We start from the raw sequence: 16,225 nt of genomic DNA, 5'->3' as shown, positions 1-16,225 counted from the left end.
GGCGCTTCCCCTTGGGTTTGGGTACTTATGGTCGGTGGACTAGGATTCTTCACTTTAAGATCCTGCATCAGTGCTCTGGCTACATACCTAGAGGCACCTTGGATCCTTATCACAGTTCAGTGGAGCCACAGACACACAATCTGCTCCAGGCTTTCCCTTACCCTGTTTTGAGTTTTCTCCCCAGGGATCATATAGTTCCCTTCATCATGGGTGGGGAAAAGGCAGGAAAACCAACAGGTTGAGGTCCTGAGCTGCTCTACAGAAAGGGAGAAGAACTTCACCTGGGGTCTTCCCCGCCTTCATCTCTTGGGCCTCTGCCACCTAAAGAATTGTGTCTTGCTTTCTCTTTCATTTTCCATCCTGCTAAATCTCTGCTATTTGCTAAGATAACAATTAGCTTTGATGATTCTAACCTTCCTACCTCCTCTTGTTCTCCATGTTTTCAGCCCAGGAAAAACACCCAAGTTCCGTGTTCAGGGATCTTCTCCTTCTTTCCTTTGGAATTTGTGTATCCTTCCAGTCTTCTCTCCAAGCTGGGCCATGGTGGTAAAGCTTTTCAAGTTTTCATCCACTCACTCACCTCGCTCAAATGTCAGGTTGAGGTAAAGTCTTGTTTCTTTCCTTAGTCTCTACTTTCATAGTTTACAAATCATGGCACAATGTTATAATGATTTTTTTGATTTTTTAAAAATTCTGTTTTGTACTTTTAAAACTTCACTCTATTATCTTACTTTGGACATCACCAGTGCTATTTAAGGATTAATTTTTAACATTTTCTTTCTGAAAATGTTGCCAACTTATTTCTTCAGTTTCCTCACATACAAAATGTGGATATAATAATGTCTACCTAGTGGATATGTTGTGAAAATCCAATGAAATAAGTATTGTGAGGCATTTTGTGTGTCCTAGATTAATAATAAAACCACACAAGACTACAGGCTAGAAACTAGAGATACGGTGTCTGTCTAGACTAATAAGTAAATCACTCAATAAAGAAGCCAACAAAGATAGGTAATACCATTTGGCAACCATCATAATAATAACTGATTCAGGAAAGGATCATCAGCAGATATTAAAACCAATGAGATAAAAACCAAAATATTTACATATCCCCAAAATATCTTTTTACAAGGTAAAATACTTACAAAAGGAAAAAGAGTAACTTTGCTATGATTGATACTCACAAAAGGAAAAATAGTAGCTTTGCTATGATGAAGTCCAGCAGATATCACCTTACTAAATTAACTGGTAATGTGGAAAATCAATCTGTATGCTTCCTGACATCACGCATCACAGACTACAAAGAACATAATATTACTTCTATGGAATTCCTGCCAAAATGAATAACTTGAATCAAATCATGAGGAAACATCAGAAAAACCCAAACAGGAAAAATTTACAAGGTAGCTGGCCTCTCTGTCTACAAATGTCAGGATCATGAGAGATAAAGACTTAGAAAATGTTCCTGATTAAAAGAGACTAAAGAGGCATGACAATTAAATACAATGCATGGGCCTGGATTGAATCCTGGACCACAGTTGTTTTGCTTTGTTTGTCTTTACTGTGATGAACATTACTGTGTTAATTGGTAAAATTTGAATAAAGTGTATAGGTTGTATTACTGTCAATTTCATGACTTTGAACTTGTCTGGTGGGTATGTAAGATTATGTTCATGTGTTTAGGAACATATACTGAGATGTGTTGCAGTAAAGGGGAATCACGTGTACAACTTATCACAGATATTTCATCATGAAAAATATAAACATACATATGTATTCACATACACACATACATACACACAGAAATAGAGAAAGATGATAAGAAGAAAATGTGCTCAAACGTGAACAACTGGGAAATCTGGGTGATTCAGGAATTATTTATGCTACAACTTTTGTACTTAGAGCTTTTTCTAAGTTTGAAATTGTTTCAAAATAAAAAAGTTTGAAATATCAGTACTAAGGCATAAACGCCTTTGAGACAGCTCTGTTTCTGAAGCAGCAATGAGGAAAGCTGTGGTCCAGGATTTAAATCCTAACGTCAACACTTAGGGGTCTTATGATCTTAAATTTTTATCCTTACTTCTCTGAAAATCTCAGTTCCATCATCTGTAGAATGAAGGTAACAGGAACAACCTCTAAGGGCTTTTGAGAGAATTAAATGAGACAGCACATTCAAAGCACTGAGACCCATCCTGCACAGAGAAGGGCTGAGGTATTTGTTGGGAGAATTAATGACAAGCACTGCTGAGACAGAAGGAGTCGGGGCAGAGGGGCGTTTCCAGGCCCAGGAGCACATGTTCACATCACTCCTTCCCCAGTCTCACAACAGACCTAAGATTTAAGAGATAGAGGGCAGGCCATGTGACGGATAAAGAAGGAAGGAGGAAAAGAAGGCTGAACCAGATGTAACCCAAAGACCCAGCACTGTTTTCGGGAACTAACTTCAGCAAAAGGTGCAAAGCGGAGGTGTGGGGACATGGCCAGCAAGTCCCTCTTTCCCTCACTGCCCCCTGAGCACTCTGAGAAATTTAAAACTAACTCATGATTTGATATTTCTACCACTTCCCCATCTTTTCTCTCAAGCTGTAGGTATCAACTTATCTGAATTTTAACCAACGCTTTAGAAAAAGAAAACCTCCAAAATTCTAGTGGCGGTTTAATGCTCATACTGTTTTTCTATAAGATAAACAGTAAAAATATCTTTTTTAAAAAATTATTTTTTTCCAGATTCTTCCAAGTACTCAAAACAACGTGCAGCCCATAACTTTAAGTTACCTTGTCCAGACCCACTTACTATTTTAACCAGTCGATATGTTATCACCTCAGAACTGTAATTATGTTTATGCCTTTTGAACAAGCTGATGAAAAGAAACATTTGCTTAAGGTTCCCATCAATGAATGCAGAGCTTAGACTAGTCTTTAGCTTATACAAACGTTATGCTTATTAATTCGGAATATTCATTCAGTTATTGAAACATGATGACAAAACTGTACAGTGAAAGACTGATTCTCTATTATACGTATTAGCATTGCACAGAAATCCTTTGGCTCAGGAATAACTGTCCGAGACTCAGCATTCATATATCTCTTTGAATTTTTAAAACGGTGATTTAGGTATCAAAACTATAACATCAATGCTCTGAATACACAGATTATAAATTATCAAAATAAGTCCATTCTGATTAAGAACTCTCCAGCTGGATTTCAGCTTAAGAAATTCTAAAACTGCCTATGCGCAGTCCAGTCCACGCCAACAACCACAGCATCCTTTTTAATTAAAAGCCAGTGAGATGACTCATGCCACCTGTTTCATTGATCCTGCTATATTCCTATTTTGGTCAGAGTTCTCTTTTGAGGATTAAAACTTTTATGAAAACAAATAGCAAATATTTATTCACATTGATTACTATTGTTTCACATCCTGACAACTACATTTCCTACTATAAAATTATACTTATCTGTATTAATTTTAATAACACAAGGATTATTCAAAGTGACAATCACAGTGGTAAATGTAGCTGTTGGAAGGGCTAGTAGCTAAAGCAACTATTATACACTTTCACATATCAATGAAATAGCCTTCCTAAAATTTGTTATAGACCCAAAGAAGTAGATTCTTAAAAATCTGCCTACTTAGACACATTTCAATGGAATGTTTACATCTCAGTAATTATATTGAACGGAATGAAATATAACAAATCCAAGGAGAAAGGAATGGTGAGGGGTGGGGAAGGGGTGGTCATCATGCTTTTATGACTGGATCCAGATGACATATCATTAATTGTTGAAGCTCTCTAGACTTTGAGTTCGACGTGAAGTTGATAGGGAGACTTCTGCAGAAGCCCTGTACTCAGACAGCAATCTGCTCCCACTTACAGAGCTCCATGAGTGGGATTTGCAGGCTGTCCATATTATATTGCCTTATTTGCCATCATTTTAGTCACTAGTCAATTAGCTGTGAAAACAAGAGTCAAAATAAAAGGGAAAAAAGGTGATGGTCTAACTGCACTGTCTGCCTAGATGAGGTGAAATCTTTTCTTTTAAACGCAACACAGAATGTAATTAATGTTAAGCAGAGGAACCTTTCACGAACAACAGGACCAGAGATTCCAGTTACTCCCTCGTCTGTTCTTCAGGAACTTCTTGGGAGGTAATTATAAAACTCTTCCTGTAAGTAAAATGCAACAAGACTCCAACCATTGCTTCCCAGTGGGTTATGTGAGAAACAAGAAGCACAGAATGATTCTCACAGGTCAGCGTGTGTGTGAGTCAGCTGGAGTCCTGAGGCATCTCTGAGAGATTTGGGGGCAGTCACTCCCTGGCAGGCCAGCGATCTGGCCTTGAAGGAGTCCTTGGGGCCACCTAGGGTAAGAGTTTGGGGCCCTAGGAACTGTGAGGAAGAGTTAAACAGAACCCCAAACACATGATGTGGGTTGTGGCCTTCCCCCTAAATGCAAATGAGAGCTTGACAAAGGGAACCCGCAGGCAGCCAGCTGAGGTCTTAACATCCAAGTGGATCCTTTTGTGAAATCCATTCCTCTCTTCACCAAATCATTCACATTAGCCGTTACATGAAGTCTTTGGTGTTTTTCCTTTTGCTACACACATTACTCATACAGGGAAGGGAAGTGAGCTGAGAGTTCAAGGGCACTTTTGACTAGAACCAGATGAATTGTTGCAGTTGCCTGGGAAACCTTTGAAAACAACCATACTTGATATGTCAAAGATCTGAAGTTAACAGGAGCCAAAGTCATCTAGAAGGTAAATCCAAGAAAGCTAATGGCATAAGAGGGACACTTGGCTTGTAAAAGTAGTTCCAATTTGTTATGCGCTCGTGAACTTTTGAAAAGAGGAAAGGATTTTATAATCCTAATTAGCCTATAAGAATGATCATCTTAAATGCCAACTTTCAGATTACAGAATAAAATTTAGTGAAAAGATATTTAGATCCCCTAAACATTTATGCACAGACGATGAAACTAGAGTTTTATAATAACCCTAAAACAAAATATAAATGTCTCCATAGATTTGTCCCCTCACGTTCTTTGGAATTCTGTTCCAGTCTAGTAGGTTTTTCTTTCCAGATTTCAAGTGTAAAATGTATGTCCAATGTAGAGTATCACGTGTTTTATTATAAAACAAAAAAATTTTCTGTGGTAATTCTGAGAAGAAAAAAATTAACAAGTAAAACAATGTGATATCATCTTGCATCAAGGAAATATGGATTTAATGGGAAACTTCCTTAAGCTGCATTTTGCTTCAAATGCTGTGTTGCGTAGGGAATCTTCCACGAATCTGAATTTGTGGTTTTTTCAATATTTTTATCAAAAAATCACCCCAAAAAGCTGCATAATGAATATTTGTGCACATGACTAATACTACACTTCACACAGTCTTTTATAATAAAATAAATCAAAAGGAAAATCGAAGTGAAAACATCTCTGACAGGGAAGTAAAATTTTGTCCCTTGCAACTCAATCCTTCCATGTTGAGGGACCCATTTCGAGATTAGCATGTTTGGGGAGTTTTATTATTATTTTAGAGATATATGGTTTTGGTGGAGGACGCTGTCCAAAAACGGCTACTTTCATGCAGAGATTTTCACTTTAGGTTTCAAGACATGTTTGGAAACTCCTCGGAGAGTTCATTGCTCTGCGCTGCCCTCTTCTGGTGAGCCTGTGTAAATGGTTTCTGGAAAACAGTCCAGTGCCGCCATCGTTTCCATCCTCCTACATTTCCACCCCAATTCATCAATACATTGCTCAAGGGCCTGGATTTCCTATGTGGTGATGTACAGAGCTGAATTTTAATTCAAATAGTTTAATGGTATAATCAAAGCAAAGGTTGTTTTTAATTTGGAATTTTCTATTTTTACTTTTATTTCGTGTTGGAAATACAGGTTTTCCCAGATAACTTGCAAAGTCGCAAACTAAGGACGCTGTCTCACCTAAAAAGTTTGGTTACAAAGTCAGTAAGAAAAATGATGTTATTTTTGAATAACATCAAAATAATTTAATGTAGGACTATGAATAATTTAATGTAGGACCATGTTGCTAGGAATGTCATTTTTATCTTGACCACCTGAACATAGCTTACAAGAGAATCACTACTTTGGCATAAATTATTTAGGTTGATCTGAAGGGACCATTCCTGCTAATTTGACAGCAATTTATCTGAAATAGTTAGAAAGATCAAGGCTCCAAGTTGTGTGCAATAAATGTATTCACCAATTGCCGGAAAATCAGAAGCTCTTCCTGACTGGAACACCACTGTGAGCCTCGCTGTCTGCTCTCCCCCAGTTACAAGTGCTTTCCTTAACCCACAGTCACGAGACAGAAAACTGTACAACCCTGAGAATCAACAGCTAATTTCTATGTGAACTGGAAGAACAATCTTGTCATAGTGCTAACGTTATGTGTATATATTGTACCAACAAATAAAAGTGGTTATTATGCTTTGCTCAAGAAACTCATCTACAATCCCAAGTACTGCGTAGTGACCAATGCAGTATTTGTCCTTCTGAGCCTCCTTCAAAATACCCATTCAAAAGTCCAAAATAATGTTCATTTTCAGTGACCTAAATTAGCTAGAGATTTTTAAAAATCTTATGGCTCAAAGAAAGAACCATGAAGTTTGATTCCTCACTGCCTGTATTCCAGTAAACAGACATATAGTATGCATATGTTGCAGGTCTCCTATAGCGACAAACAAATGGTTCAAGCATTCAACGTGTCTTCATATTTGATGCTTATTATGTGAAAGCAACAGATGCACTTCTCATCTGAGCACAGAAAAAGTGATGTTTTTAAAAATCCTAAATAGAAAGTGAGTCAGTCCCAGTGCAAATATAAATCTAAAAGAAATTCCTTACTGTACAAGTAACATTTGCAGTATTAAATACATTGACTTTTTCGCAGAACTGTCTGCCGAGTATCATACTCAGTCAGATCCCCTCGACCTGGTGAACATGTCTTCGACTGCTCCACAGTTGGCATTAGAAACAACTCAGGTGGCCGCTGATGGTCATGGTGGACACAGGGTTGCCATGCCCATGCCCACGAGAGGGAGGGGCAAAAGGTGAGCCCTCCTAACCCCTCCTTGCGCATCTTGCGCCAGTGGTATGTTTTCTCTCAAAGTTCAACCCAGTGCGATGTAATAAAATAACTTAAATGCATTTTACAATATTTTTTCTTACCTTTACCTGGCGAACGTCTACAGGTGTGTAGAAAGTTATCTTTTCCTGGATGTGTTCCAAAATGCTCTTATGCTATTTCTCTTAGGATTTCTCCACGCTGCCCCATTCAGAAATTTTATTATTTTCTAAAGAAGAAAAAAAAATATGATGTGAAAATTATCATAAGAAAACCATTGATTTTCAATCAAAGCTACACAAATGCCAAGCCAATGTGAATAGCACCTTCCACAACTCTGCCAGGCACTGGTTTTTGCGTGGGATGATGCCAGCTTCTCTCTTCATATGGCCTTATTAAAAGCCATGGTTTCCGAGATGTAAAACACCCACAGTTACCTCAATCATTTTTCTCTCCTTACCTCTAGTATTCCCGTGAGGTCACATTCAGTTAAAAACATCCTGCCCTTCTCCCTACAAAAAGGTTCCATAGAATCAGAACGCAGAGGCGCTGCAACTTGCTAACTTTGCTCTGTGTTATTTACCAACCGCACAAAGAAAATGCTGTCTATTCAGAACTCATTTCAAAACTCTTTTCACTGAGAGTGAGCGAACAAGCGGGCTCATGTCCCGAGCCCAGTCACATCTCCAGCGGTCCGGTGATGGCCGTGGGGCTGGCGCCGAGTGGCACGGCCTCCACAGTGGCCCACAAGGGTCTGTTGTCCACGCCGCGTGGACCGCGCAGGCCGGTGGGAGTCAAGAAAGGGGGAGGGGCGGGGGATCTTCCACTTTCTCACCCCGAGTTTCTTTGCTTGCTTGCCCCGAGTATCTGTCAAGAGGCAGCCCTCTCCCCTCAAGGCCCCTTCATCCTGAACGTGCATGATGCCCCTGCAGTGACAAATACAGAATCTTCTCAGTGGGCCTGGATTCGAGGCCGAGCTAATCACTGGGTTGCTGCGGGTGGGTAGGTTATTTAAACCACCTGGAAATCAGTTTCTCTGTGTTATGGTGATTGTACCTGGCTCACTGGATTTGAGGAGTAACCAGATTTTAGGACAGACTCTTTCTCTGTCCGTCCTACTCAGATCCCAGTAGGAAACTTACCCTCCCCCTGCGCCACGGAGTGCAGAGAAAACAGCCCAAAGACTTCTTTAACGACTCTGGATCCCTCAGCCAGATCACGGATATGGAAAAAGCTTAAATTAGAAAGAGGAGGTCGTGAAGGGACCTCCTTGGCCTCCTGTCCCACGTCCTCAAGGCCTGTGGAATGAGAGCTTCAAGGCTTGTTCCCGCAGTTGGGAGATGGGAGCCAGCCACACAGACACAAGCAGACCATGCAGCAGAGTCTGTCCCAGAATCTGCCTACGATGGCAGAGGAGTTGGCAAACAGCTCTGGGGGCAGAGCCAGAGAGTATGGACGGATACATGCAGCACAGACTGCACCTGCTGAGCGCAGGTGGGGTTGGAGGACTGAGGGAAACAAGAGTTCCCAGGACCAGTTGTATGTCCTGGGTCAGCAGGAGAAATCCTGTCCAACATGTGCAACAGGGATCCTTAGAGGTGGGAGGAGACCAGGGCAAGAAGGGGATGGAGGTTATCCACTGGACAGCCAGGGCTGAGGAAGGTAGGGTCCACTGACGACCTGAAGGAAGGGAGATGCACCCACCAGGAATGAGGGAGCTGCAAGAATAAGGTAGCTACTGGGGGCTTCCAAAGCCTCACTGCTCCAGCGAGTCCATCATAGAGAGTTGACCCAAACCATCTGCCAGACCGGAAAACAGGACACCAGCCAGCCAGGTTAGAAGGGTCGGAAGTTTCTACCTCTTCTTCCTGCATGCACCCAACACATGCCCTGCTACAACCATAGCAGTTGCGGTGAGATGGCCTGGCAGCAGGAGCCAGGAGAGAGCAAGCCTCCTCAGCCTCCCCTCCCCACTGCAGGCATGCAGGCAGGCCATGTGGTGGGGGTGTAGCTAGGCTAAGGTCAGTTTTTGATTATTGCCTGGAACCAGACACTGTAAGTGCTGAAATGAAACTGTGTATGTGATTCCAGTTGACCAGAAGACTTTTTGAATTATCTGAGAATGAGCAGAAGAGCCATGGGGCCTGCCAGAGTTTTCATCCAGGGGTCATGGACGTTGGTCCCACTGAATAAAGTTTACAAGAACAATAGGAACAAAATTATGTTGTATTTTGGCTCTGTTGTGTTGTGTTTTTTTAACGTATCAATTACTTGAGCTATACATGATAAACTCTTCTGCTAGACTAGAAGCTGCAAGAAAACAGAGACCCTACAATTTATGTTCCTTGAGGTTTCCCTAGAGTCAAGTACCTGGCCCATGGTAGCCAGCTAGCTGTCCTGCCTGTTCTTATTTGATTGTTTTATTTTAAGCCATACCTGTCTTTCTAAAGAAACCTAGATCAATATATTTTCTCTCTAACTTCTTGATTGCCTCTAAAACATGCTGAATACTACATTAGTTTTTCTTTATGTACTTCTCCAAAGGCAATCTCTCTCTGCCCTTATGTCTTTCAGAGAACCTTATATATCTATAACATTATACCTCATATAGAAGGCACAAGCTGAGTCTTATGCAAGGTTTAATGATTGGTCATCAAAAGAAGACTAATCAAAGAGCACCTTAGCAAGCTTACTGGAGAAGCTCAAGGCACACCGCAAAATTCATCAGCATTTTTTCTTGTGAGTTTCCCTTTGTGGATCAACATTGATCTTTTTTCCAGAAAAAGAAAAAAAGACACCAGGACCTTTTGCAACCTTCCCATTCCTTTTACACCCCACCCCATCCCACATGCCAAAGAATTTCCAAGAAGGGCTTCACTAGCTACTTCTCTACTCTGGGTTGCAGATAAGTTCAAGTATTTTGAATGGCACAGAAGCGATTTCTCTTTGGCCAAAAGAGAAACTCAGGGGAATGAAAAAAATTAAAGGCAAGCCTACTTGTGAGCTTCCCAAACTGAGCAAGTTTGGGTGCAGCATATGTAGTCTCAGTTTTGGAAACCACAATATGCCATTCATCCCTAACTAGATGACGGGACAGAAATGTTGTTGCTGAACCAACCAAGGGAAATATGCTTGCTGATTACCCAAAACAAACTTGCAAAATTCAACTTCTAGTGCTCCAAATTTTCAGATGGGAAAATTTTTCTTATATATAATTTTGAATTATTTTTTTCACTTGCTAAGTGAACATGAAGTAAGTGGGGGGCATATTTGAAAAGATGGGGTTCTTATCTGATAAAATATGAATCAAGAACAAAACAATTGTAGGTTAAGAAAATTCCAGAATAGCTAAGCAGAGTCCCTTCCTCAAGATGAGAATGCGTATGTGTGGAGAAAGAGTAGGTGTTGTCAAAGATGCTGACATTAAAACACAGACCTTTGGGGCATGTGATTTGGTTCAGCCAATGAAATACAAACTATTGATGCCCTTTGTTACTGAAAACCTTTCATCCATTCATCAAGGAGCCCCATTCACACCACCTCCCTCCTGGGACTGTAATGCAGTCTTTTCTCCTGAGAGCTGATGTTGAGGCCCAGGACTCGGTAAAGTTGACAAAGAAAGCCAGGAATTTCCACTGGGGCCATGCCAGGGTCACTGCCTTGGGAGACAAAACTACGGGGTCTTCCTCCTGAGGAAAGCCTCTTGACTCAGCTCACTCTTTCTACTTCCCCATCTCTCTCCTCATTTAGAAAAAAAAAAAAAAAAAAGCCAAAATAGAGATCCTTTGGTCTGTCCAAATACAAATCCTACTTATTTGTCCATCAATTATCTCTGGACTTCCCAAAGCACGTCAACAAAGCATTTTATCTACAGGTACCTATTGTTTAGGGCTATAGCCTTTGGAGAAGTTGAATTTGCAGTAATCCGTCTATACACAAATACTCATCAGTCAATAAGAAGCTATTACTATGAGCAATGGCGGAACATTCCAGGAAGATGGCAGAATCTAGACAGCGTTCCACAAAATGTGCTGTGAGATACTGAATTTCTGGCTGCTTCAAAGTGTTTATCACTCGCTAAAACGGCCATTTTATTAAGTACTCATTTTTTTAAATATCATTGAAACAGTCATATAGTTGTCTTCTATTCAGAAATGACTGCTGCCTAGGATTTGGGGTTTGTTGTTTATTTTGTTTTGGGCTTTTTTCCCCTGGAATACTAGATTTATTGGAATCAGAGAATGAACACCAAAGGTTGACCTAACATTTATCCTCAAATTGTGGCTCCTGGAGGAGTTAATATGACAAGATGATAACCTAATAATTATTGGAGAGGACATCATTTTCTGTAAAGAACTGCACCCAAGCAAAATAGGTAATGATTACTCATGCTCGGATTCCATAGCTTTAATTATCAGCTTTCTGAAGAAGCCTTTTGGAGTCTGCAGGCAGCACTGGCAAAGATGAAAAGAAAAAGAAAACGTTTTGCTGGCAACTTACAAAGTACAACTAGCACTCCCATCTCCACCGCGCGGCAAAATGCACAGCCTCGGCAGGTCACGCCGGATCAGAGCTACAGAATAGGTGTCAGAAGCTGGCCGGCCCGCAGCGGCCACGTGTCTCCAGCACTGTGAACCTAGGACGAGGGAGCCCACATATTCCTGATTCTTTTCCCGTGAACCATGCCAATTTTTTTTTTAATTCTTTGAGAAACCCGTGGGTGGGCACAGATGGGAAGTGGGAAGCTGCAAAAGGGAAGAAGATGGTATTGGAGTGGAGCGCAGAGCCAGGCGCGCCTCTGCAAGCGCGTCCTCGCGGACCCAGATGGCGCGGCCCCTGCGCTCCACTCCCGGGCCCTGCTGCCTCCGCCGCGCCCCCTATAGGCCGCCAGCGCCCAGGAACCGAGGCCGAGACCAGCCACCCCAGGCCTGTCTATTTACAACAATAAGCCTACGGGCTGCCGCTCAGCATGCAACCAGTTGTTCAATGCACACAACAAACATTTTTAAAAAGCAGCATCGGATTAAAAAAAAAAAAAGAGTTGATGCTGCTCTCCAGTGTTATAAAAGGCTTGTCGCTTTATCATTGTTGTATATGTTCAACATGATGCCATTAATTTAAGAAGCTTCTTTACTTCCCACTTTCAGGTGAGCCCGAAACTCGGCTTAGGGAAGGGGATCCCCTCTACGCATCCAGAAGACATAAAAGCAGCCCTTTCCTAATGAAGTCCCAGCAAAGGCAGTCAACTTAGGAAACATTAGCGCAGCGTGGAGTTTGGAGACTCTGCCTGCAGCACACGTGCCAGGTAGGCAATGAGGCGAGAGAAAAGCGGGTCGGCCAGGCTCGGAGCTGGGTGTTCCCAAAGCTGGGGGGAGGGGGGCGGTGCACATTGAAGCACTTATCCTCTACACGTAGGTGAGCCAGCATCAGAGAGCAGCGTAGTGGCCCGTGACAGAAATCTGCGCTTTTTGCTCTTTGGAAGAAGACAAACTGATGAGGATGAGGAGGAAGTTTAGACGATAATTAAATTATTAGCACAAGGCAGCTGCAGAAACGTGCTCTGTGGCCCCCCTCCAGAGCCATTTCTCAGGCTACCTTGCAGCTTGCGGTTGTTAGGTCCCTCTCCCAGACCCAGGCTTCCCTCCGGTTTTGTGAGATGGGGAGAACACACTCACGGTGAGCTGGGTGGGAGTACTGAGGGGCTACCCTCCGTGAAGACCGGGCCCAGGGCCAACACGTGGATGCTCCTGGAGGCTCAGCTCCCACCTCTCCCTTCTTCATCCAGCCAAACCTGCCCCCACGTTAGTGTTGCTCTGCACATCCACTCAGCCCAGCACGAATATTGTAGGCAAACCCATGCCTCAGTACCAGCACTGGGAAAATAAAAACACACATCCACTGAAAGTCTGAAAAGACCTTGGCATCCAGGCATGCTGTAGCGAAACAGTTTTAAGTTTTTATGGCAGCAGAGCCTTTCCTCAAATGCTGAACCCAAAACATACAAGAACCAAATCGCCATGGTGAGAGAGAGGCATTAGACTGCAGCTATTAAGATCGTAACTCCAGCCTGTCATCTAAGCTACTCGGGAGGCTGATGCAGGAGGATTGCTTGAGCCCAGGAGGTGGAGACCAGCCCAGGGAACATAGCAAGACCTCTGTCTCTAAAAAAACTTAAAAATGTAAAATATTTAAAAACTTAGCCAGGCATGGTGACACGTGCCTGTACTCACCACTACTTAGGAGGCTGAAGTGGGAGGATTGCTAAAGCCCAGGAGCTTGAGGCTGCAGTGAGCCGTGATTGCACCTCTGCACTCCAGCCTGGGAGACAGAGCGAGTCTCCCCGATGCGCACCCCCGTCTCCAAAAGACAAAAGAAAGAAAGAAGAGTGTGTCTCTGACACCTGATTATTAGCTTCAAACCAGCTCTGCATTTACTATCTATGCGACTGGTCTTTTTTGCCAGTGTTTTACCAGGGCATTGCCTGAACCATAGCAGATACTACACAAATATTGGCTTAATTATTGATGGCTGCCCCACAAACCCCTTAGTGGCCAGGCTGCCTCTGACTCAATGCTGTTTGTGAACAGCCCTAGGTGATCCATTAGTTCAAATTTATCCTGTTTTTAATGCTAGGCCTGAAATTGACAATTGATTCTGGGCTGTTCTAGGAAGATTCAGATTACAAGCACATTCCTTGTCTTTATAGAGCAGAGGTCTGAAAGCTGTGTTCTATAGCTCGAGGGTTCTTTGGATGCGATTTAGGGCCACTGAAGGGTGACAAAGAAGTTGAGTGCAGTGAGCTCTGAGTCTCTGCACACCTTAGCCTTAGTAGTAATAACACTAACAAGCACGTAGACATCATTTGCTGCATAACAGGCCCCACTCTCACCACTTTACACAAATGAATTTTATCCCCATGACAACGCTAAGTGCAAAGTAGGATTGTTCTCACTTGGGGAAACTGAGACACAAGGTCAGCAAGTGGCTTGTTCAAAATTGCATAAAGACCAGTTCCTCTACTCTGGGAGCTTGTGGTCCAGTGGCCAAGACAGATACAGAGCAAAGAAAACATTGGGATGCGTTTTTGGAAAGGAGATACCTTATCAACAAATGTTCTTATCAGCATTTCCTTCAAGGATAGAAAAATGGGCCTCATGGAATATTTCCAGGAAAAATTAAAAACAGTGTGATTCATAAGTAACACAAGATCACAAACCCTTAAATCTGTGTATAGCATATTAACAAACCTGGATTGTCCTTCTACTACATGCTTCATGGCATTCTTTCATAGAAAAGTGAATTCCTACAGGTTGCTCCCAAAAAAAGCATCCTCCAATCAGTCTATTACATCATTTCATTAAAAAAAAAAAAAGCATTAAAATTTTCCAAAACTGTTGGGGTTTTTTTTGTAACCTCTCTTGTAAATAAAGATTTTTTAAGACTAATTCAGTCATCCTGGGTAATGAATTAATGTTTTCATTCAAGATCTTGAAACTCTGACAAACATATATAAAGCAAATATGTTACATTTTGAGTTATAGTCAGTCCGTAGACTGAACTAATAAAATAGCCTTTATAGAAAAGATTTTATACTTCTGTTCTTCCTTTATTTTGCTTAGTTGTTCTATGCCCAAATCATTTATTTTGCCTTTAAAACTAGGCAGTGGAAGTCCAGTGGAAGTCCAGTACCTGCCTTGGGGTCTGGTGGGAGGAGCCTCACTCTCTGCTCAGAGGGAGAGTTCCAGGGCCTTTGCCACCAACTAGCTAGGTGATTGGAGTGAGTTAGATGATATGTATGACTTTAAGAGACCCACTCTCAATTAAAGTAGAAATTTTTTTAAAAAACCACAAACCAAAACCCTAGCAATTAACCTGGATTCAATACAAAAATTATTCACTGGCTCCGTGCCCTGTGCCCACAACTGTACCGCATCCTTTAAAAAGGCCAATGTCTTCCAGGAGCAGGACTCACCCCAACTCTCTTGAAAGTTTCTGATCTTAGGAAAGGAAGAAAACCTACTCGCTTCTACTTTCCCATGCCCACTCCCATCAACACTTTAAATTCTGTACAGAGAAAAGAATGTATGCATTAAGAGCAGTCAGTTTGTAAGCCTTGCCTGCTTCTGCTGTAGGAGTTGATGTTTGGCTTGTGCCTACTCATGTGTTTACCTTCATCATAACTGTCAAGGGAAAGAGGGGAGTTGGGGAAAGAGGGAAGGGGAAACAGGAGAGTGAGTCTTATGGAGCTGCTGGATTCTGGAACACACTCTGGAACCACAGGGAAGCTAAGTCCCGGGACTCTTGGGAATGGCATCTGCAATGACCAGCCTGCACTAATCCCCCTGCATGGACCTGGCATTCAGCCACCTGCTTGTATCCTGGGACTACCTCCAGTGGAAAGGAATCAGTGTTGAAGGGCAGAAAGCAACCACATTTCTCCCACCAAATTTTTGGAGGAAGGACATTAGGAACTAGTAAAATCATTTTGGCTTATCATAAAAAGAATTATGTGTTTTTTAAAGAACTGTTTTAATGATAGGTTTAACATTTTTATCTGAATTATAAGCATTCATGCACCTGCACACTTCAATACATTCATAAAAACCCAAGAGCAATACAAAGCCTTGAATAATAACAGCAGCTGGCATACATTTTTTTGCCATTCTTCTCTCAAAAACATAGTCCTGATTATTCATAGATAATAATGCATGTTATTCACCTTTCTACCAGAAAATTAAGAAAGTTAACAAAAATACATTATTTATAGGGCCATCCCCAAATAGAAAATAAAAGAAGCATTCACATTTATTAAAATAGAGCCTGTAAAAGTGAATAAGGTACAGATATTTCTCATTTGAGAGAACATTTTAAAACCTAATAATATCGGTATAATGTCATATGGTCTTTGAAGAGAAGTTTTACATCTGACGTATCCTTGAAAACCCCTGGAACCTAGCAACATTACTTGGTGAATATTGGTTAAATAAATGAATAAACTACAAAACAAAAAGCCCCCCACACACACACAATAGTGAAGGCCATTAAACCATGGAATCAGGAACTGCAAGAAGCTGAGTTAGAAAAAACTTACAAGATAATTCTAGTAATCCTCCAGTTTCTATGGGTGTAAATGT

General features: G+C 41.6%; 2 long non-coding RNA genes across 3 annotated transcripts in view; one reads left to right on the top strand and one right to left on the bottom strand.

Annotated features, from left to right (window-relative positions):
• The window catches only part of LOC115935603 (uncharacterized), a 191,003-nt gene extending 183,253 nt beyond the window's left edge, over window positions 1–7,750 (bottom strand). The window contains exons 1-2 of one of the 2 annotated variants that reach the window (XR_004071224.3): window positions 7,552–7,750; window positions 7,196–7,320 (exon numbers count right to left, since the gene is read on the bottom strand). This is a non-coding gene — a long non-coding RNA (uncharacterized lncRNA). Of the gene's footprint in view, window positions 1–7,195; window positions 7,321–7,417; window positions 7,478–7,551 lie in introns of those variants that run through there. The other variant, XR_004071225.2, reaches the window with a different exon arrangement.
• Window positions 4,729–12,390, top strand: LOC129524175 (uncharacterized). Its single transcript, XR_008667881.1, has 3 exons — window positions 4,729–4,761; window positions 9,666–9,830; window positions 12,239–12,390. It is a non-coding gene; the product is annotated as an uncharacterized lncRNA (long non-coding RNA).
• The last annotated feature ends 3,835 nt before the right edge of the window (window positions 12,391–16,225 follow it).

Source organism: Gorilla gorilla, chromosome 7, assembly GCF_029281585.2.
Source record: "Gorilla gorilla gorilla isolate KB3781 chromosome 7, NHGRI_mGorGor1-v2.1_pri, whole genome shotgun sequence".
Classification (NCBI taxonomy): Eukaryota; Metazoa; Chordata; class Mammalia; order Primates; family Hominidae; genus Gorilla; species Gorilla gorilla.
The sequence above is the reverse complement of the archived record's forward strand: the minus strand, read 5'-3'. Positions and strand labels throughout refer to the sequence as shown.